The 24758-nt window shown below is 43.2% G+C and overlaps 1 non-coding gene and 1 pseudogene across 1 annotated transcript; both read left to right on the forward strand.

Moving 5' to 3' along the window:
• LOC110504167 overlaps positions 1 to 24758 on the forward strand; it is a 39775-nt pseudogene that overhangs the window by 10002 nt on the left and 5015 nt on the right.
• Positions 3198 to 3270, forward strand: LOC118944383. The gene has a single exon (XR_005039609.1). It is a non-coding gene; the product is annotated as a small nucleolar RNA SNORD50 (small nucleolar RNA).

The raw sequence follows: 24758 nt of genomic DNA on the forward strand, positions 1-24758 counted from the left end.
ACTAGACACTCAAATGTAATTGTCCTCTTGCTCAGTTGTGCACCGGGGTCTCCCACTCTTTCTATTCTGGTTAGAACCAGTTTGCGCTGTTCTGTGAAGGGAGCGTTGAACACAGCGTTGTACGAGATCTTCAGTTTCTTGGCAATGTCTCGCATGGAATAGCCTTCATTTCTCAGAACAAGAATAGACCGATGAGTTTCAGAAGAAAGTTCTTTGTTTATGGCCATTTTGAACCTGTAATCGAACAAACAAATGCTGATGCTCCAGATACTCAACTAGTCTAAAGAAGGCCAGTTTTATTGCCTCTTTAATCAGAACAACAGTTTTCAGCTTTGCTAACATAATTGCAAAAGGGTTTTCTAATGATCAATTAGCCTTTTAAAATTATAAACTTGGATTAGTTAATAACACAACGTGCCATTAGAACACAGGAGTGATGGTTGCTGATAATGGTCCTCTGTACGCCTATGTACAGTCGTGGCCAAAAGTTTTGAAAATGACACAAATATTAATTTTCACAAAGTCTGCTGCCTCAGTTTGTATGATGGCATTTTGAATATACTCCAGAATGTTATGAAGAGTGATCAGATGAATTGCAATTAATTGCAAAGTCCCTCTTTCAACTGCATTTCAGCCCTGCCACAAAAGGTCCAGCTGACATGTCAGTGATTCTCTCATTAACACAGGTGTGAGTGTTGACGTGGACAAGGCTGGAGAACACTCTGTCATGCTGATTGAGTTCGAATAACAGACTGGAAGCTGCAAAGGGAGGGTGGTGCTTGGAATCATTGTTCTTCCTCTGTCAGCCATGGTTACCTGTAAGGAAACACGTGTCGTCATCTTTGCTTTGCACAAAAAGGGCTTCACAGGCAAGGATATTGCTACCAGTAAGATTGCACCTAAATCAACCATTTATCGGAAATTCAAATAGAGCGGTTAAATTGTTGGGAAGAAGGCTTCAGGGGGCCTAAGAAAGTCCAGCAAGCACCAGGACCGTTTCCTAAAGTTGATTCAGCTGCGGGATCAAGGCACCACCAGTACAGAGCTTGCTCAGGAATGGCAGCAGGCAGGTGTGAGTGCATCTGCATGCACAGTGAGGTGAAGACTTTTGGAGGATGGCCTGGTGTCAAGAAGGGCAGCAAAGAAGCCACTTCTCTCCAGGGGAAACATCAGGGACAGACTGATATTCTGCAAAAGGTACAGGGATTGGACTGCTGAGGACTGGGGTAAAGTCATTTTCTCTGAATCCCCTTTCCAATTGTTTGGGACATCTGGAAAAAGCTTGTACGAAGAAGACAAGTTGAGCGCTAATACCAGTCTTGTGTCATGCCAACAGTAAAGCATCCTGAGACCATTCAAGTGTGGGGTTGCTTCTTAGCCAAGGGATTTTTTTTGCCTAAGAACACAGCCTTGAATAAAGAATAGTTCCAACACATCCTCCGAGAGCAACTTCTCCCAACCATCCAGGAACAGTTTGGTGACAAACAATACCTTTTCCAGCATGATGGAGCACCTTGACATAAGGTAAAAGTGATAACTAAGTGGCCCAGGGGACAAATCATTGATATTTTGGGTCCATGGGCAGGAAACTCCCCAGACCTAATCCCATTGAGAACTTGTGGTCAAACCTCAAGAGGTGGGTGGACAAACAAAAGCCCACAAATTCTGACAAACTCCAAGCATTGATTATGCAAGAATGGGCTGCCATCAGTGTGGCCCAGAAGTTAATTGACAGCATGCCAGGGCGGATTTCAGAGGTCTTGAAAAATACCAAATATGGGCAAATATTGACTCTTTGCATCAACTTCATGTAATTGTCAATAAAAGCCTTTGACACTTATGAAATGCTTGTAATTATACTTCAGTATTCCTTAGTAACATCTGACAACAATATATAAAGACACTGAAGCAGCAAACTTGGTGGATATTAATATTTGTGTCAATCTCTAAAAAATTGGCCACAACTGTAGATACTCCATTAAAAAGCAGCCATTTCCAGCTACCCCAAACTTTTCAATGTGTGTGTATTTGGTCCTTTATGTAACTAGGCAAGTTAGTTCAGACCAAATTCTTATTTACAATGCTTGCCAAACCAATTGTGTGCTGTCCTATTGGACTCCCAATCACCGCCAGATGTGAACCAGGGACTGTAGTGATGCCTCTTGCACTGAGATGCAGTGCCTTAGACCGCTGTGGCACTCAGGAGCCCCTATAAACTAGTGACTGATTTTGAACATTCAAGCTCATTCTGTTGTAGATTAAAGATATTGAAAACTTAAATTACAAATGTCTACAGGAGGTATAACTTAGCATTCTGGTTTGTTTACCTTGAGCTTGTTTACCTCACTGTGGCTGACTTATCTAGACTATCTAAATGGGTTTTCTCTCGCTCATTCATCTCAGGTGCCAGTGAACCTGCTACGTGCTGTACGTATCTTTGTATTTGAGCCTCCTCCCAGTGTCAGGCCAATATTCTGAGGACCTTCAACAGCATCCCTGTGTCTCACATGTGCAAGGTGACACAACCATATGAATACTGATTCTCTCTGGCTTTCTCTCACTGTGCCTTCCTCTGCCTCTCTCTCATTCTCTCCTTCTAGCTTTCTGATCTCTCCTGTCACTCTACCTCCGTGTTGGTCTCTCACTTACACACACTCCTTCCTCTAAACTTGACTGAATGTTTTCTTTTGACCCTTTTGAATTACTAAACCAACCTTTTCCTCACCACCTCTTCAGGCTCCCAATGAGCGTGCCCGCCTCTACTTCCTACTGGCCTGGTTCCACGCCGTCATCCAGGAGCGGCTGCGTTACGAACCGCTGGACTGGTCCAAGAAGTACGAGTTCGTAGAGTCGGACCTGCGCTCGGCCTGCAACACCGTGGACACCTGCTGGATGACACCGCTAAGGTCAGTCACACACGCAAAATAGACACACATAAAATACGCCCACACTGTTGTCTCTTACGTACATAAAAAAAAAAAAAATACAGAAATCTTTTATTTAACTAGGCAAGTCGGTTAAGTATACATTAATATTTACAATGGCGGCTTAGGCCAGCCAAACCCTACCCTAGCTCGGACGACATTGGGCCGAACGGAAATGGAACCAGGGTCTGTAGTGATAGCCCTAGCACTGCAATGCACTGCCTTAGAGAGTTGCCCTACTCAGGAGACTTTCTGTTTGCAGCAATTCTCTGTATTAGATGATGAATCCATCACGAACATGATTCTATGTGATTGGAAACTCCTATACGGATCTGACTTTTGATGATGCAATTCACACACAATTTATACATTCTTGCAAATGGGAATGAAGTTGTTGGTCACAAAATAAAAACAAAAAATGTGTACCTAGAGTGCAGTGACCATAGAATTAGAACATATATGCAGTGCTGTCCAAAATGAAATGATACAATGACTGGGGTAAAAGTGCAGACTGTCAAGCTTTCATTTGAGGGTATTTTTATCCATATCGGGTGAACCATTTAGAAATTACAGCATTGTTTTGTTCATAGTCCCCCCATTTTAGGGAACCCAAAAGTATTTGCCCAAATTAATTTGTGTTCAGGGTTCGATCCAGGACTTTCTAACAAGGGAGTGCCTTTGGACTCAAGTTTTTTTTTGAACACCTGTAACTGCCATTTCCTGCAATCTAGGGAAAATAATAATACTCTATTAGGCTGTGGTACCTGGCCTTAAATGGTAACAACAACAACAACAAAAATGACTCCACAAACTTGTTGGATGCATTTGCAGTTTGTTTTGGTTGTGTTTCAGATTATTTTGTGCCCAATAGAAATGAATGGTAAATTATGTATTGTCATTTGAGTACATTTTATTGTAAATAATAGAATGTTTCTAAACATTAATGTGGATGCTACCATGATTACAGATAATCCTAAATTAATCGTGAATACTTATAAGTGAGAAAGTTGTGTGTCTAGCATACCCCCCTCAGAAATGCTAAACTCCCCTGTTATTGCTAATGGTGAGAGGTGTCGTGGCAGAATCAGAATTCTTTAGGTAAGATTTATAAATAAGATGTTTTATTCATTTTCATAAGCATGCTCATGTGGAAAAAGTTACTTGGGCCCAGAGAGGGGAGAGGTCTGGTTAGTCTTATCTGTGAATGTGTCTGTAAACTATTCCTAAACCATGTGAGGGGACGGTGTGATTAATGGGGAACCAGTTAGGTGGCTCCACAATGTCTGTGTGCCAGTCACGTCTCTCTGTGATCTTGTCCAGGATCACATTTGATATATGCCATTGGATGAGGTAATGTCACAGGGCTATGGTGAAGCACATATAATTAAAGATGGACTTCATGATAACTCTGACTTGTGTGTGGTTTGCTCTCTCATGATTTGGTAATACAGGAAATTTCCACGACATTTGGCGACGAGGAAGGGATGTGAATCTTCACTCGGTGACCATTCCTGACAATCTAGGTAAATAAATCCTGCACGAGGGATCCCTCAAACTTGGGATCTTAGGGAAACCACACTTCAGGAACGAAGCAGATGGACCAACCTTTGATCTGAGAGGAAGCGAGCCGAGTGGATACCACATTTCGAACATAATTTTATTTTTTAAACGGAGGTGAGCGAACCACACACATTTGAAGTCGAGTTTTTTAAAATATGCCTCTGTTACATATACTCTGAGCGTGAATTCCTGTGTAAGGAGGGCACCTTGGCGGCGTAAGCAGGGCCGAGTCAGAGGAGAGTAATCTGAGAGTTTGTGGACTCAAATATACTCTGCCACTGTCCGGTTACGGGTGACTTAGAGCTGTCCTGACACTGAATTGATCACAGTGGGGATTGGTGCGGTCTGTGGGGGTGAGGGGCCAAGGGGACTGTGTGTTCTGTGTGAAACATGGTACTTGGTGAAGCCCTATTGGAAGAAGGACCACATTCTGTGTGTCTGTGATTATCTAAGTGACCCTCAGAAGTGGTGAATTCCAATTATTGTAAATGTGCTAGCCAGGTATGCCCTGGGTTACTCTGTGTGAGTATTTTGTTACGGGATCACTAGGTAATATTTGTCGCTCTGTGTGAGCGGGGTAGGTTGACTCTGTGTGTACCTTTCAAGTATGTTCTGATGTTCTCTGTGAACAACTGACCAATCCTGTGTGGGTGATCCTTAAAGTTCTGTGTGAGTACCTAAGTTTTCTTACGTTTTATATGGATTCTGTGAATATTTGAAATTATGATAAATTGTATGTGTGTATAATCAATTACTAGAGATTTGATAAAGTAATGCTGAGAATATAATTAGATACAATTTAAACCACCCATTCGTAGACGTGGGTAGGTTTTGAGTTGGTATCTATAATTAAAGAATTTGATAAAGATGAGGGTTTAAGCACTATTAAACTAGTCTACAAAATCTGGGAAATTGAGCTCTAGAAACTGATTAGAGTGTGTTCACTTTTGGTTATCTTACCCTAACGATGTAACTATAAAACGCATATTGGATTATCTCCGTCTGGGTACAACATTTGAAATAAAACTGCCCTTAAGGTCTGATAATGTTATATTTTTTCTTCCCAGTATGAGAGAAGTTGCGGGATTTATAGAATAAACAGTTTTCCATAAAGTTAGAGTGAATTTGAGGGAATCTCGATGTAATTTATAATGTCGTACAAAGCTTAAGGTTTTCCATCAAACTAATTATAATTGCGTGATGTAGTAAAGTAATTGAAATACGTTGCATAAGTAAACATAATCCACTTTTATTAAAAGGCGCAAGATCTGTTTCCTAGTCAATAAATGTCGATTTTATTCTTTGATTGCTAATCTAAACCAGGGCCATTATTTTCCTGGGAATTGCCTATAGTGACGTGTCTTGATTTTAATTGTAAAGTGGGTTTCTTTGCGGAGAATCTTAGTCATTTACATAGTGTTGGTGGTATAGCGGTGAGCATAGCTGCCTTCCAAGCTGGAGTCCCGAGTTTGGTTCCCAGCCAATGCGCTAACTAAAATCTGGGATTTTGATTGTAGTTAAACTATTTGTATGTTTTGCCTGGAAAGTTATGGTCGCTAGTGTTTGTATAAGATATAAACTGAACGTTTTAATAGCTTGTTTAGGTTAAATTGATAGACTAATTCATTCAACTTAAAATAATAACGAAGCGAATTTTGATGCAAGACGATGTCTGTTCACTAAATTATCTGCTGGAATAATGTATTGAGAATTGAGTCTAATTTAAATTACTGTATCAATAGAGGAGCCAGTTATTTAAATTAAAGAAATTCTAAACCATGGCGGCGAGATAATGGCAATAGAAAGTGATTTCCAAAATGTTTTTCATTCTTATAGATTGACTGACACATGTTATAATTTTGGCGCTGTGTGTGTTATTTTTTAAAGTCTTGGACATTTCATAAGTGTGAAGAGCAAAGAGAAGAGGAAGTTATAAAGTTTGGTTTTAATCTTACGATAAGAGTTAAGGAAAAATGTTGAAATGAGAGGGGTTATATATTTTTGCCCACTGGGAAAAAAGGAATAGGATAGAAAGAGAGTTAGTTGCTGTGTTGGCTACTAATTTTCTGGGTAAGTTGCTAGAGGCAGGTAGATTGTTGTGGAATAACGTAAAACTGCGTCATTACGTTGGATATACAATAACATTACTCAAATTGTTTTGACCGTTGTTCAGGTACACTCTTTTCTGTACTTCTGGCAGTACAATTTTGATTGAGAGATGTTGATTTAACTTAATTAAATATTGTATTCTGATGTGTTTGTGTAGGATTCTTTCTTCCAGGACGGAGGGGAGTTGAAGGAGCCATGGGAGAACACGTTTACATTTTTTTTTTAAATGCCTGGGATTAAATTACTGATTTCTAATGCTGAGAAATGTACTACATTTGCGACAGAGGAAAAAGTATTACATTTAGATAGTAATGAAATCAGGATAATTGTATCTAAGGGTAGCATGTTCAATTAAGCATACATATACTTTGATGTTGATTAAAATGTATGATTAATGATTTGAGGTACAGTGGAATTATCATTAGGTTTGGTTTATAGTTAACTTTTGAGTCTCTGAATCGATGTATTGTAATGAATACTAACAAAGTGTTTTGTGTCTTTCTGGGAAAATGGGGTGTTTCATTGTCTCTCTTTGAAATGTTTCCTGGGACTATAATCTTGGGGAGAGTGAGTGAGATTGAGGCCATAAATTACCAAATTGATAAGGGCCTGGAAGTTTTTGTTTTTACCTTAAGGTTTGCAAATACACACACACAAAACATTTGTTATGACTATTTGTTGGTATTTTTAAACGCACATGGAATTTTAATGAGTTTTTATTTTCTGAGTTGTAATTACACACGTTAATTCTTTTGATAAAGGAATGTTCTGGGAACCTGGGATACAAGCAAGTAGGAAATTATTGTCTATTTTTATAATTTGTCTAATATAGTAAAAATCACTTCTTTGAAGGTTTTGTATGACCTGTGACCTCTGATGACCTTCCGTTGTGGCTTGATCACCCGCATTGGAAAGCCATTTGGATAATGTATTTATGGTCATTTGTAATACTGCTTTCAAGACAATTTGTGTAATTTGTAAATATGTTTGAGTTTATAGTTCTTAGCCATATTTGTAATTTGGACCACTGTGAAGAAGGAGAGGGCATTGCTTTTAACTAAGGGTATGCTGCTTTAAGTCTATTTTCCTATGACCACATGGGTTGAATAATTTTTCTTTGTGGAGTTTTTTCAGTTTAGTGATTTTAATTTGATTAGGTTAGAAGAAATGTTTTTAGTTTTTGTTTTTTCAGTACTAGTTTTGTTTTTTACATTACTCTCATAGAGAGATACAGTGGGACAAAAAAGTATTTAGTCAGCCACCAATTGTGCAAGTTCTCCCACTTAAAAAGATGAGAGAGGCCTGTAATTTTCATCATAGGTACACTTCAACTATGACAGACAAAATGAGAAAAAAAAATCCAGAAAATCACATTGTAGGATTTTTATTGAATTTATTTGCAAATTATGGTGGAAAATAAGTATTTGGTCAATAACAAAAGTTTCTCAATACTTTGTTATATACCCTTTGACCTCTGTCATTGCCAACAGGCAATGACAGAGGTCAAATGTTTTCTGTGAGTCTTCACAAGGTTTTCACACACTGTTGCTGATATTTTGGCCCATTCCTCCATGCAGATCTCCTCTAGAGCAGTGATGTTTTGGGGCTTTTGCTGGGCAACACGGACTTTCAACTCCCTCCAAAGATTTTCTATGGGGTTGAGATCTGGAGACTGGCTAGGCCACTCCAGGACCTTGAAATGCTTCTTACGAAGCCACTCCTTCATTGCTCGGGCGGTGTGTTTGGGATCATTGTCATGCTGAAAGACCCAGCCACGTTTCATCTTCAATGCCCTTGCTGATGGTAAGGCTTTTACTTTGGTCCCAGCTCTCTGCAGGTCATTCACTAGGTCCCCCCGTGTGGTTCTGGGATTTTTGCTCACCGTTTTTGTGATCATTTTGACCCCACGGGGTGAGATCTTGCATGGAGCCCCAGATTGAGGGAGATTATCAGTGGTCTTGTATGTCTTCCATTTCCTAATAATTGCTCCCACAGTTGATTTCTTCAAACCAAGCTGTTTACCTATTGCAGATTCAGTCTTCCCAGCCTGGTGCAGGTCTACAATTTTGTTTCTGGTGTCCTTTGACAGCTCTTTGGTCTTGGCCATAGTGGAGTTTGGAGTGTGACTGTTTGAGGTTGTGGACAGGTGTCATTTATACTGATAACAAGTTCAAACAGGTGCCATTAATACAGGTGCAGGACAGAGGAGCCGCTTAAAGAAGAAGTAAGTTACAGGTCTGTGAGAGCCAGAAATCTTGCTTGTTTGTAGGTGACCAAATACTTATTTTCCACCATAATTTGCAAATAAATTCATTAAAAATCCTACAATGTGATTTTCTCATTTTTTCTGTCATAGTTGAAGTGTACCTATGATGAAAATTACAGGCCTCTCATCTTTTTAAGTGGAAGAACTTGCACAATTGGTGGCTGACTAAATACTCGTTTGCCCCACTGTATGTGTAAAAAATGGGGGAGGATTCCGTTTTTGAGGTTTTGAATTAAAGTTATACACCTTGAGTGATATGTGAAGGAGTGTATATTGTATTGTTGAGTGTATTGTAATGTTGTGTTTGTTTGTTTTGTTCTATTCCAGAGGGGTATAGGTCTAAATTCTTGATCCTTGGCTCTACGATGGAGTTGACAGTGAGATGGAGAGTATAAGCCAATTTTAAAGAATAGTTTCAATAGAATGTGTTATTCTCTTTGAAATATGTTTCGATATGTGTATTAAGAAAAATTAGTAAAAGTAATAATTTATCATGTAGTTAATGAACTGAACTAAACTGTTGTTCTGATCTGTTCTTCCGAGGTTATCATGAAAAGTGACATCAGACTTTAATGCATGGAAGAGATAATTGGACCGAATAGTGTGTGTACCTCAAAACCCCCTCTAACTGGCTGAAGAAGATTGACAAAGGCATTGAAGAAGGCCTTCCGAACCACTTCTACCGAGAGAAAGGAACCAAGCCAGAAATTGGTGTACAGTATCAGATCTAAGCTATCAACTGCTTTTCTTTCATGTTTCACTTTGGAGTGTGAGAGGACAGTCCACATGGAGTGATCATGGAGAGAGATCTGTTCTAGCCTTTTCTTATGATGCTGGTATATTGGTTGACGAATTAACAAGACATAATGAGTGGTAAAGATGAGACATTGAAATTGGGACATTATCATGGGCCATCCACTTTGAACTGTAAAGCTATCTGAAGAAGAATGAAAAAGACGCCAGAAGAATCAGTGCCTACCTAAGTATGATTCTCAATCAGAGACAACTAACGACAACTGCCTCTGATTGAGAACCATACTAGGCCGAAACAAAAACCAAACATAGAAACACAAAACATAGACTGCCCACCCCAACTCATGCCCTGACCATACTAAATAAAGACAAAACAAAGGAAAATAAAGGTCAGAACGTCACAAATTCCTTATGCTCAGGAATAGAGAATAGGTCAGGGAAATCATTCATATTCCAAATCATAATTAACAACCCAACTATTTATCCAACCAAAATTTAGAATGACATTCCTCAGTGAATGTCAACTGTGCCAATAAAATTGTTTTAGACTTTTGTGGTATCAGGTTGATTGCAGAGGTCTACACCATGTAAATTAGAGTCATTTAGGTTAAGAATGCATTGAGATACTGATCTGTATTACAATCATGATTTAAAAAGTTAATGGTAGAATTATGGGATAATTGTACTGAATGAATTTAAAATCTGCTAATATTGATGTGTGTTACATTGAGGTTTTTACTTTGAGTGATAAGACCAATTTGAATCACTGAGGAATGTCATTCTAAATTTTGGTTGGATAAATAGTTAGGTTGTTAATTATGATTTGGAATATGAATGATTTCCCTGACCTATTCTCTATTCCTGAGCATAAGGAATTTGTGACGTTCTGACCTTTATTTTCCTTTGTTTTGTCTTTATTTAGTATGGTCAGGGCATGAGTTGGGGTGGGCAGTCTATGTTTTGTGTTTCTATGTTTGGTTTTTGTTTCGGCCTAGTATGGTTCTCAATCAGAGGCAGTTGTCGTTAGTTGTCTCTGATTGAGAATCATACTTAGGTAGCCTGGGTTTCACTGTTGGTTTGTGGGTGTTTGTTTCCGTGTCTGTGTTTGTCACCACACGGTACTGTTTCGGTTTGGTTTATTTCATGTTATCGTTTATTGTTTTGTATTTCATAGTGTTCAGGCTTTTCTTATTAAAATTTGTCATGAACACTTACCACGCCGCATCTTGATCCGATCCCTGCTACACAAATCTGCCGTTACAGATACACCCACCACAAAAGGACCAAGAGGTGTGGTAATGGGCAGCATTAGCAGCGATGTCAGGATTTCTGGACATGGGAGCGAGATCTGGACTGTGTCACTACTTGGGAGGAGATAGACAGGTGGGCGGTCGACCCAGGGAGAGTGCCCACCTGGGATTCTCTGGAGCAGTGTGAGAGGGGACCCGGCGAATGGAAGCCCGAGAAGCAGCCCCAAAAATGTCTTGGGGGGTGGCACACGGGGAGTGTACACAGGGAGTGTGGCGAACCCAGGTAGGAGACCTGCACCAACTTCCCGTGCTTACCGGAGAGCGAGAGGGACCGGGCAGGCACCGTGTTATTCTGTGGAGTGCATGGTGTCCACAGTGCGGGTGCATAGCCCGGTGCGGTACATTCCAGCTCCTCGTATCGGCCGGGCTAAAGTGGGCATCGAGCCAGGTGCCATGAAGCCGGCTCTACGCATCTGGTCTCCAGTGCGTCTCCTTGGGCCGGCGTAAATGGCACCAGCCTTACGCATGGTGTCCACGGTTCGCCAGCACAGCCCAGTGCGGCCTATTCCAAACCTCGCCGCACTGGTCGGGCTACAGGGGCGAGCATTCAACCAGGTAAGGTTGGGCAGGCTCGGTGCTCAAGAGCTCCAGTGCGCCTGCACGGTCTATCCAGTGCCACCTCCACGCACCAGCCCTCCGGTGGCAGCCCCCTGCACCAGGCTGTCTCTCCGTCTTCTTCCTACAGGGTCTCCCGCCTGTCCAGCGCTGCCAGAGCCTTCCTCCTCTCCAGTGCTGCCAGAGTCTCCCGTCTGTCCAGAGCTGCTAGAGTCTCCCGTCTGTCCAGAGCTGCTAGAGTCTCCCGTCGGTCCAGATCTGCTAGAGTCTCCCGTCTGTCCAGAGCTGCTAGAGTCTCCCGTCTGTCCAGAGCTGCTAGAGTCTCCCGTCTGTCCAGAGCTATTAGAGCCGCCAGTCTGTCCTGAGCTGCTAGAGCCGCCAGTCTGTCCTGAGCTGCTAGAGCAGCCAGTTTGTCCTGAGCCGTCAGTCAGCCAGGAGCTGCCAGAGCGGTCAGTCAGCCAGGAGCTGCCAGAGCCGCCAGTCAGCCAGGAGCTGCCAGAGCCGTCAGTCAGCCAGGACCTGCCAGAGCTGCCAGTCAACCAGGATCTGCCAGAGCCGTCAGTCAGCCAGGATCTGCCAGAGCCGTCAGTCAGCCAGGCGATGCCAGAATCGCCCTTCACTCCGGAGCTGCCAGAACCGTCGGAGTGAAGAGGAGGAAATCTGCCGTTACAGACTTAGAGGGATGCCTGTGCTATATGTTGTGAGGAGGCCTATGTTTAGATACTGGTTCTCATGTAACTTAGGGAGCATTTCTATGTTTTTATTTTCCTCAAATGGATTATTCTGTGTTATTAACCTCTTGAACCTCTGGGGGCAGTATTTCATTTTTGGATGAAAAACGTTCCCGTTTTAAACAAGATATTTTGTCACGAAAAGATGCTCGACTATGCATATAATTGGAAAGAAAACACTCTGACGTTTCCAAAACTGCAAAGATATTGTCTGTGAGTGCCACAGAACTAATGCTACAGGCGAAACCAAGATGAAATTTCATACAGGAAGTGAGCCAGATTTTGAATGCGCTGTCTTCCAATGTCTCCTTCTATGGCTGTGAATGCTCAAGGAATGAGTCTACACTTTCTGTCGTTTCCCCAAGGTGTTTGCAGCATTGTGACGTATTTGTAGGCATATCATTGGAAAATTGACCATAAGAGACTACATTTACCAGGTGTCCGCTCGGTGTCCTCCGTCGAAACTATTGCGTAATCTCCAGGTGCGTGCATTTTTCCATTTTGAACAGAGGAGAAACCAAACTGCCACGAGTGATTTATCATCGAATAGATATGTGAAAAACACCTTGAGGATTGATTCTAAACAACGTTTGCCATGTTTCTGTCGATATTATGGAGTTAATTTGGAAAAAAAGTTTGCCGTTGTAATGATTGAATTTTAGCCAAACGTGATGAACAAAACGGAGCGATTTCTCCTACACAAATAATATTTTGGGAAAAACTGAACATTTGCTATCTAACTGAGAGTCTCCTCATTGAAAACATCCGAAGTTCTTCAAAGGTAAATTATTTTTATTTGAATGCTTTTCTTGTTTTTGTGAAAATGTTGCCTGCTGAATGCTAGGCTTAATGCTATGCTAGCTATCAATACTCTTACACAAATGCTTGTGTAGCTATGGTTGAAAAGCATTTTTTGAAAATCTGAGATGACAGTGTTGTTAACAAAAGGCTAAGCTTGTGAGCCAATATATTTATTTCATTTCATTTGCGATTTTCATGAATAGTTAACGTTGTGTTATGGTAATGAGCTTGAGGCTATAATTACGCTCCCGCATACGGGATTGCTCGTCGCAACAGGTTAAACATGTGCAAGTTTGTCTTGTAGAATAAAGGTTGTAAACTTAGCTTCAGAAGGTAGAAAGCTGACATATAAGCTAAGGTATTTGACATTGAAGGGATTTTATTTTTTAATTTTATTTTTTAATATTGAGTATGTCCCTTCTAAAGAATCAGAACATTAATTACATGTCCCTGAGAGGGGAATGTCATGGCAGAATCAGACATCTTTAGGTAACATTTATAAATAATATGTTTTATTCATTTTCATAAGCATGCTTATGTGGAAAAAGTTACAAATTAAAAAAAAAATTTAAAAAAAAAAGAAAATCACAAATTAAATACATTGAGACACAAAATATGCTTTACAGCCAAAGCTAGACAAGCATTTGTGTAAGTTTATCGATAGCCTAGCATAGCATTTTGTCCACCTAGCAGCAGGTAACTTGGTCACGGAAATCAGAAAAGCAATCAAATTAAATCGTTTACCTTTGATGAGCTTCGGATGTTTTCACTCACGAGACTGACTCCCAGTTAGATAGCAAATGTTCCTTTTTTCCAAAAATATTATTTTTGTAGGCTGATAAATCGCCCGGAAATTGCAGTCACGAAAACGGCGAAAAATATTCCAAATTAGCTCCATAATATCGACAGAAACATGGCAAACGTTGTTTATAATCAATCCTCAAGGTGTTTTTCAAATATCTATTCGATAATATATCCATCGGGACAATTCGTTTTTCAGTAGGACCGATTGGAGTAATGGCTACCTCTGTATTTTATGTGAGAGTCACCCTGGGAGCCATCAGGTGACCACTTACGGGTATAATTCAACATAAATGCGTAAAACTACGTCACAGTGCTGTAGACACCTTCGGGAATACGGAGAAAGAGTAATCTGGTTGATAGCCCATTCACTGGTCAATAGGGATGCATTGGAACACAGCGCTTTCAAAACAAGAGGCACTTCCGGATTGGATTTTTCTCAGGCTTTCGCCTGCAACATCAGTTCTGTTATACTCACAGACAATATTTTTACAGTTTTGGAAACTTTAGAGTGTTTTCTATCCTAAGCTGTCAATTATATGCATATTCTAGCATCGTATCCTGACAAAATATCCAGTTTACCACGGGAATGTTTTTTTTTTCCAAAAATGAAAATACTGCCCCCTAGTCACAAAAGGTTAATGGGGAACCAGTTAGATGGCTCCACAATGTCTGTGTGCCAGTCACATCTCTCTGTGATCTTGTCCAGGAGGGGGTGCATTTGATGTATGCCATTGGATGAGGTAATGTTTTTGGTTCTAAGTGGTACCAAGAACGAGATAAGAACTTAGTTTAGGAGACCAAACTGAACGATAATTTAGAGCCACTGCTGTCTGGCTATGTGTGTCTTTGCTATAAAGGATCTCAGTTGCCAATATGTTAAGCACTCAGAGAATTCATTTATGGACACTGAATTGATCTGAGAGTCACAGGGCTATGGTGAAGCTCATATAATTAAAGATGGACTTTATGATAACTCTGACTTGTGTGTGGTTTGCTCTCTCATGATTTGGTAATACAGGAAATTTCCTCTTGGATGCATTATCTTTGTAGGAGCGCCAGGAAATAATAATTATTGATATAATTATTGAGATATTGAAATAAATTATTGAGATACAGCCTATTTGAATTTGAGCTACTTTTGAAGCACATGTTGTGCCCTATAAACTACACTGAGCAAAAATATAAAATACAATTCTGGCAAATTAGTTCGCAACGAGCCAGGCGGCCCAAACTGTTGCATATACCCTGACTCTGCGTGCAATGAACGCAAGAGAAGTGACACAATTTCACCTGGTTAATATTGCCTGCTAACCTGGATTTCCTTTAGCTAAATATGCAGGTTTAAAAATATATACTTCTGTGTATTGATTAAACCTGTTTGGGCTAGGGGGCAGCATTTTCACTTTTGGATCAAAAGCGTGACCAGAGTAAACTTCCTCCTACTCTGTCCCAGATGGGAATATATGCATATTATTATTACTGGTGGATAGAAAACACTCTGAAGTTTCTAAAACTGTTTGAATTATGTCAGTATAACAGAACTCATAAATCAGACAAAAACCTGAGAAGAAATCCAAACAGGAAATGAGAACTCGATTTTCCAAACAGTGCCATTTGAAGTTCAGCTTAGGGGTGCATGCACTTCCCAGGGCTTCCACAAGATGTCACCGTCTTTAGATTCTGGTTGTATGATTCTACTATAAAGGATGGGCTCATAAGAGCTCTTCTACTGAGTGGTCTGACAGAAAGCCTCGGTCACGAGAGAGTGTCCTCCGATTCCAATGCTTTTCTTCAGACAATGAAATTCTCCGGTTGGAACCTTATTGCTGATTAATGTTTAAAACATCCTAAATATGGATTGCATACATCATTTGACTTGTTTCTACGACCTGTAACGGAACTTTTTTAGTTTTTGTCTGGAGAAATTGCTCGTGCTTTTGGAGGATTGCATGCTGGGCTGTTAACTACACAACAAGTGGCTAAATGATGGGCTTTATGGAACTTTATGGAACAAATCAGTCATTTATTGTCGAACTGGGATTCCTGGAACTGCCTTCTGATGAAGATATTCAAAGGTAAGTGAATATAGTGTTTTTTTGTAGCTTCTGATGATGCCAAAATGGTCGCTATTTCTTTGGCTAATTTGGGTTCTGAGCGCCATTCTCAGATTACGGAAATAGAATAAAGTTTTTTTAAATCTGACACAGTGGTTGCACAGAGGATACGTTTATCTTTAAATCTGTGAATAACACTTGCATCTTTTATCAATGTTTATTGTGAGTATTTCTGCAAAATCACCAGATGTTTTTGAATCAAAACATTACTGCACTTAACGCGCCAATGTAAACTGAGATTTTCTATATATATATATATATATATATACATGCATATTATCGAGCAAAACACACAATACATGTATAACACGATGTCCTATGAGTGTCATCTGATGGAGATAATCAAAGGTTAGTAATTCATTTTATCTATATTTCTGCTTTTGTGACTCTATCCTTGGCTTTGAAAAATGGCTGTGTGTGTTTTTGAATTTGGTGGTGATCTAACATAAATTCACAGACTTGCCTAAAGGTGTATAAAAAATTCATTTAAAAAACGGCCAAATCGTTGTCCAAAATACAGATTTACGATTGTTATGAAAACTTGAAATCGAACCTAATTAATCGGCCATTCCGACTAATCGGTCGACCTCTATCCCATACCATAACCCCACTGCCATTATGGGGCATTCTGTTCACAATGTTGACATCAGCAAATCGCTCACCCTCACAATGCCATGCACACAGTCTGCCATCAGTCTGGTACAAAACGTGATTCAAGAGCACACTTCTCCAGCGTACTAGTGGCCATCAAAGGTGAGCATTTGCCATTGAAGTCTTTTACGATGCCAAACTGGTGACCCTGGTGAGGACCCTGGGATGGTTTCTGACAGTTTGTGCACAAATTCTTCGGTTGTGCAAACCCACAGTTTCATCAGCTGTCCGGGTGGCTGGTCTCAGACGATCCCGCAGGGGAAGAAGCCGGATGTGGAGGTCCTGAGCTGGCATGGTTACACATGATCTGCGGTTGTAAGGCCGGCTTATGGTAGAGAAATTAACATTCAATTCTCTGGCAACAGCTCTGGTGGAAATTCTTGTAGTCAGCATTGCACGCTCCCTCAACTTGAGACATCTGTCATTGTTGTGTGACAACGGCACATTTTATTGACCTTTTGTCCTCAGCACAAGGTGCACCTGTGTAATGATTGTGCTGTTTAATCACCTTGATATGCCACACCTGTCAAGTGGATGGATTATCTTGGCAAATGAGAAATGCTCACTAACATGTATGTAAACCAATTTGTGCACAAAATGTAAGAAATATGGAAAGTTTCTGGGATCTTTTATTTCAACTCATGAGACATGGGACCAACAATTTACATGTTGCATTTATATTTATGTTCAGTGTAATATGTAACGTTGTGGAGACATTAGTTTATTATACATTCTCTTTAAAAAAGTCAGGTTTGTGATGAAGACATGCAAGGGATCTGTCATTCATTCATTGTTATGATCATTGATCTCCTGAAGAAGCCATCCCTTTTGATTATGCTGGTAATGTTTCCAGGTTGTTAGAAAGTTAGCCAATTAGGTAACATGACTGAACAAAGTAAACAACTGGGTAACGATGCGTGAGTAGTATTAGAACGGCCCACAACAAGGTTTATGTTATGAATGTAAAATGTGGTCCCGGCGTTCCGCTACCTGAAGATACAAATTTCGCGCCGGTAATATGGGTCAGATCCTATGACCTGGTTGGGCTAGAAGCAGGCTGTTTTCGCTGTAGGAATGGTGCAACCATGATGCTTTTCTTTCTAGGGCTCTCTGAAACAACAGCCTTATTACAACAATTATTATCTGGGAGATTTTATTTCTAGTCGCATGGTGCTCCTAGAATAAAACTTTGCATATGCGACCAAATTGATCACACTTTAAAGCCCAGACTGTATGTATTTCTATGGTGGTAACCTTCTATTCTCCTCTTCCTCCACAACCCTAGGGCCGTCAGAACATCTCCCCAGAGAAGATCCCCTGGGTGACCCTGAAGACCCTAATGGCTCAATCCATCTACAGCGGCCACATCGACAATGAGTTTGACCAGCGGCTGCTCAACACCTTCCTGGACCGCATCTTCACCACGGGCAGCTTCGACTCAGAGTTCAAGGTGGATGGGAGGTAGTGGTGTTCATTTAGTTTAGTTTGATTTCATTGGCAACTGAAAGCTGCATTTTTTGATACAGTACATGCAAAAAAAACATGAAACATGGTTTCCAATATATTGTGACCAATCCTTCTCAGCAAAACGTATGTAAATGTCAAAGAAATTCATTAGGACACCTTTATATTTTTTAGAAGTACAACTTCTGAAATGCAAACATTTAGGAAACACATTTAGGAATCTCCTTCAGAAGGGGATTTTCTAACTTCCTCCATACTGTCTCATTGACACTCTGCTGTTCTGTGTCTTTTCTTCCAGACGTGAGGAGTTCATGAACTCCGGACTGCTGCCGGACACCCAGTACCCGTCCTGGCTGGGCCTGCCTAGCAACGTTGAGAAGGTCCTGCTCACCACTCAGGGTATGCTATTGGGTTCTGCTGGTTGTCCCCGTCTGCAGCTGAACTCAAGGAGCGTGTCCGGGTTTGTCTGTGGGATCCTTTGTCAGCAGCGAGGATAGCTACAGGAGCTCATCTCCCAGTTTCTCCATTTCTCTAATAGCTCTACATATGTTCTAACACATCTTATTTTAATTTTAAATCCTATAGAAGACTACCATTGATGCAGAACATATTCTCACATTGCTCCCGTTAACTTGGATGCAATGGCATTGGTGGCTCACTCTTTCCTTTTCCTCCTATCAGTTCCAGTGTTATAACACAAGCCCTGTGTGGTGGTAGCTGTAGCCATGTGAATGGGGGTGTTCTCACCCTCCAGCAGCTACATTTCAAATTCGTGTCTTGCTTAGCTTCCGGTTCCAACTCCCAGCCATTGATGCATCCATCCCTCCATCCATCCCTCTTTTCCCATTTGAATACATTGATTTCTCTCACAGAGCCTTGGAAACCTTTTTCATGTACGACTTCATGCCTCCATCACTTCATCACTTTGAGTTACTATGATTTTCCCAGAGCCCTTCACTTTTTATATTGGTCTCCTGTTTACTCTTGACTTTGTGTCCGTGTCCTTGTTTTTGTCATGTCTTCTTGACTTATTGTAACCGCTAATTTTGAAGCACAACCACCCCTTATTAACATGTGTATGAGAATGCAAGGCTTTGTCTTTTTTACAATGCAAGGCATTGGTCAAGTCCATCGTTAATTTCTTCTCCCCTCACTCCTACTCCTCTTCCTTCCACGGGCTTGTCTCCTCCCTAACCCCCCTCCCTTCTCCTTTCCGGTTCCCCTTGTTGGGCTGCTCAGGCACTGACATGATGGGTAAGATGCTGAAAATGCAAATGCTGGAGAATGAGGATGACCTGACCTACGAGAAGGAGACGAAGCGCAACCGCAAGGTGTCCACCTCAACCGAGGCCCAGCCCACCTGGATGCGCACGCTGCGCACCACTGCCACCAATTGGCTGACGCTCATCCCACAGGTGGTCAACCACCTCAAGCGTATGGTGGAGAATATCCAGGTAACGTCCCAGTAATGTCTCATCTGGTTTGAGCAGCATCTGTGGGATCTGATGGGTTGAGGTTGGAAGAGTGTTCTTATGGTATTTTGCCACTTCTATTTCCTTATATTACTTATATTTCACACGTACGTATGTACATACCGTAACACTTCAGGTAAACGCAGTCTCAAATAGCCGCCTGTCCCTCTAACTAGCCAGGCAACAGCACACATTTCAGCAAATATATGCCTGTTTCAAATAAACGCTGGGTCTAAATTAATTGATTACCGTGAATAGTTTTAGGTTTGTTCTATTTTTTTTACATTGAAAAAATGTGAGTAATTTCTGAATGATTTAATCACAACTTTTTATTTTTACGAAATAGAGGCATACTAAAGGAAAAAGAAACGCGACATGGTATGTAGATAACACATTAGCGCAGGAAATGAAGAAATTGTCACTAGAGGGATTTCTAGGTATTATATTTCTATGTTGTTGTGTGGGTATGGTTCCCAATTGGAGGCAGGTGATATTCATTACCTCTAATTGGGGATCATACTTAATGTGTCCTTTTTCCACCTGCGATGTGGGATATTCGTTTGTTTGAGTGCCGATGTGTGTGCTACGTTTAATTATTTTATTTTATTTATTTCACCTTTATTTAACCAGGTAGGCTAGTTGAGAACAAGTTCTCATTTACAACTGCGACCTGGCCAAGATAAAGCATAGCAATGTGAACAGACAACACAGAGTTACACATGGTGTTAGTCTGGTTCAGGCATGAACAACACAAACAAGAATCCGACAAAGACAGGAGCAGAAACAGAGAGAGATATAGAGGACTAATCAGAGGGAAAAAGGGAACAGGTGGGAAAAGGGGTGACGAGGTAGTTAGGAGGAGACAAGGCACAGCTGGGGAAAAGAGGGGGAGAAAAGGTAACCTAACAACGACCAGCAGAGGGAGACAGGGTGAAGGGAAAGGACAGAAACAAGACACAACATGACAGTATTTGACAGTACCCCCCCACTCACCGAGCGCCTCCTGGCGCACTCGAGGAGGAAACCTGGCGGCAACGGAGGAAATCATCGATCAGCGCACGGTCCAGCACGTCCCGAGAGGGAACCCAACTCCTCTCCTCAGGACCGTACCCCTCCCAATCTACTAGGTACTGATGACCACGGCCCCGAGGACGCATGTCCAAAATCCTACGGACCCTGTAGATGGGTGCGCCCTCGACAAGGATGGGGGGGGGGGGGGAAGACGAGCGGGGGCGCGAAGAACGGGCTTGATACAGGAGACATGGAAGACCGGGTGGACGCGACGAAGGTATCGCGGAAGAAGAAGTCGAACTGCGACAGGATTAATGACCTGAGAAATACGGAACGGACCAATGAACCGCGGGGTCAACTTGCGAGAAGTGGTCTTAAGGGGAAGGTTCTGAGTGGAGAGCCAAACTCTCTGACCGCGACAATATCTAGGACTCTTAGTTCTACGCTTATTAGCAGCCCTCACAGTCTGCGCCCTATAACGGCAAAGTGCAGACCTGACCCTCTTCCAGGTGCGCTCGCAACGTTGGACAAAAGCCTGAGCGGAGGGGACGCTGGACTCGGCGAACTGAGATGAGAACAGCGGAGGCTGGTACCCGAGGCTACTCTGAAAAGGAGATAGCCCGGTCGCAGACGAAGGAAGCGAGTTGTGGGCGTATTCTGCCCAGGGGAGCTGTTCTGACCAAGACGCAGGGTTGCGAAAAGAAAGACTGCGTAAGATGCGACCAATAGTCTGATTGGCCCGTTCTGCTTGACCGTTAGACTGGGGGTGAAAGCCGGAAGAGAGACTGACGGAAGCCCCAATCAAACGGCAAAACTCCCTCCAAAATTGAGACGTGAATTGCGGACCTCTGTCCGAAACGACGTCTGACGGAAGGCCATGAATTCTGAAAACATTCTCGATGATGATTTGTGCCGTCTCTTTAGCAGAAGGAAGCTTAGCAAGGGGAATAAAATGAGCCGCCTTAGAGAACCTGTCGACAACCGTAAGAATAACAGTCTTCCCCGCTGACAAAGGCAGTCCGGTGACAAAATCTAAGGCGATGTGAGACCACGGTCGAGAGGGAATGGGAAGCGGCCTGAGACGGCCGGCAGGAGGAGAGTTACCGGACTTAGTCTGCGCGCAGACCGAACAAGCAGCCACGAAGCGACGCGTGTCATGCTCCCGGGTGGGCCACCAAAAGCGCTGGCGAATGGAAGCAAGCGTACCCCGAACGCCAGGGTGGCCGGCTAACTTGGCAGAGTGAGCCCACTGAAGAACGGCCAGACGAGTAGGAACGGGAACGAAAAGAAGGTTCCTGGGACAAGCGCGCGGCGACGGAGTTTGAGTGAGTGCTTGCTTTACCTGCCTCTCAATTCCCCAGACAGTCAACCCGACAACACGCCCCTCAGGGAGAATCCCCTCGGGGTCAGTGGAGGCTACTGAAGAACTGAAGAGACGAGATAAAGCATCAGGCTTGGTGTTCTTAGAGCCCGGACGATAAGAAATCACGAACTCGAAACGAGCGAAAAACAGCGCCCAGCGCGCCTGACGCGCATTAAGTCGTTTGGCAGAACGGATGTACTCAAGGTTCCTATGGTCAGTCCAAACGACAAAAGGAACGGTCGCCCCCTCCAACCACTGTCGCCATTCGCCTAGGGCTAAGCGGATGGCGAGCAGTTCGCGGTTTCCCACATCATAGTCACGTTCCGACGGCGACAGGCGATGAGAAAAATACGCGCAAGGGTGGACCTTGTCGTCAGAGAAGGAGCGCTGAGAAAGAATGGCTCCCACGCCCACCTCTGACGCGTCAACCTCGACAATGAACTGTCTAGAGACGTCAGGTGTAACAAGGATAGGTGCGGATGTAAAACGATTCTTGAGGAGATCAAAAGCTCCCTGGGCGGAAACGGACCACTTAAAGCACGTCTTGACAGAAGTAAGGGCTGTGAGAGGGGCTGCCACCTGACCGAAATTACGGATGAAACGACGATAGAAGTTCGCGAAGCCGAGAAAGCGCTGCAACTCGACGCGTGACTCAGGGACGGGCCAATCAATGACAGCTTGGACCTTAGCGGGATCCATCTTAATGCCTTCAGCGGAAATAACAGAACCGAGAAATGTGACGAAGGAGGCATGAAAAGAGCACTTCTCAGCCTTCACAAAAAGACAATTCTCTAAAAGGCGCTGGAGGACACGTCGAACGTGCTGAACATGAATCTGGAGTGACGGTGAAAAAATCAGGATATCGTCAAGGTAAACGAAAACAAAGATGTTCAGCATGTCTCTCAGGACATCATTGACTAATGCCTGAAAGACAGCTGGAGCGTTAGCGAGGCCGAAAGGAAGAACCCGGTATTCAAAGTGCCCTAACGGAGTGTTAAACGCCGTCTTCCACTCGTCCCCCTCCCTGATGCGCACGAGATGGTAAGCGTTACGAAGGTCCAACTTAGTGAAAAACCTGGCTCCCTGCAGGATCTCGAAGGCTGAAGACATAAGAGGAAGCGGATAACGATTCTTCACTGTTATGTCATTCAGCCCTCGATAATCTATGCAGGGGCGCAGGGACCCGTCCTTCTTCTTAACAAAAAAAAACCCCGCTCCGGCGGGAGAGGAGGAGGGGACTATGGTACCGCCGGCAAGAGCTACAGACAAATAATCTTCGAGAGCCTTACGTTCGGGAGCCGACAGAGAGTATAGTCTACCCCGGGGGGGAGTGGTTCCCGGAAGGAGATCAATACTACAATCATACGACCGGTGTGGAGGAAGAGAGGTGGCCCTGGACCGACTGAACACCGTGCGCAGATCGTGATATTCCTCCGGCACCCCTGTCAAATCACCAGGCTCCTCCTGTGAAGAAGAGACAGAGGAAACAGGAGGGATAGCAGACATTAAACATTTCACATGACAAGAGACGTTCCAGGAGAGGATAGAATTACTAGACCAATTAATGGAAGGATTATGACAAACTAGCCAGGGATGGCCCAAAACAACAGGTGTAAAAGGTGAACGAAAAATTAAAAAAGAAATGGTTTCGCTATGATTACCAGAAACAGTGAGGGTTAAAGGTAGCGTCTCACGCTGAATCCTGGGGAGAGGACTACCATCCAGGGCGAACAAGGCCGTGGACTCCCTTAACTGTCTGAGAGGAATGTCATGTTCCCGAGCCCAGGTCTCGTCCATAAAACAGCCCTCCGCCCCAGAGTCTATTAAGGCACTGCAGGAAGCTGACGAACCGGTCCAGCGTAGATGGACCGACAAGGTAGTGCAGGATCTTGAAGGAGAGACAGGAGTAGTAGCGCTCACCAGTAGCCCTCCGCTTACTGATGAGCTCTGGCTTTTACTGGACATGAAGTGACAAAATGACCAGCAGAACCGCAATAGAGACAGAGGCGGTTGGTGATTCTCCGTTCCCTCTCCTTAGTCGAGATGCGGATACCTCCCAGCTGCATAGGCTCAGCACCCGAGCCGGCAGAGGAAGATGGTAGTGATGCGGAGAGGGGGGCAACGGAGAACGCGAGCTCCTTTCCACGAGCTCGGTGACGAAGATCAACCCGTCGCTCAATGCGAATAGCGAGTTCAATCAAGGAATCCACGCTGGAAGGAACCTCCCGGGAGAGAATCTCATCCTTTACCTCTGCGCGGAGACCCTCCAGAAAACGAGCGAGCAAAGCCGGCTCGTTCCAGCCACTGGAGGCAGCAAGAGTGCGAAACTCAATAGAGTAGTCTGTTATGGATCGATTACCCTGACATAGGGAAGACAGGGCCCTGGAAGCCTCCTCCCCAAAAACAGATCGATCAAAAACCCGTATCATCTCCTCCTTAAAGTCCTGATACTGGTTAGTACACTCAGCCCTTGCCTCCCAGATTGCCGTGCCCCACTCACGAGCCCGTCCAGTAAGGAGAGATATGACGTAGGCGACACGAGCAGTGCTCCTGGAGTAAGTGTTGGGCTGGAGAGAAAACACAATATCACACTGGGTGAGGAACGAGCGGCATTCAGTGGGCTCCCCAGAGTAACACGGCGGGTTATTGATTCTGGGCTCCGGAGATTCGAAAGCCCTGGAAGTGGCCGGTGGATCGAGGCGGAGATGGTGAACCTGTTCTGTGAGGTTGGAGACTTGGGTGGCCAGGGTCTCAACGGCATGCCGAGCAGCAGACAATTCCTGCTTGTGTCTGCCTAGCATCGCTCCCTGGATCTCGACGGCTGAGTGGAGAGGATCCGAAGTCGCTGGGTCCATTCTTGGTCGGATTCT

This window comes from Oncorhynchus mykiss, chromosome 25 (genome assembly GCF_013265735.2).
Source record: "Oncorhynchus mykiss isolate Arlee chromosome 25, USDA_OmykA_1.1, whole genome shotgun sequence".
Taxonomy (NCBI): Eukaryota; Metazoa; Chordata; class Actinopteri; order Salmoniformes; family Salmonidae; genus Oncorhynchus; species Oncorhynchus mykiss.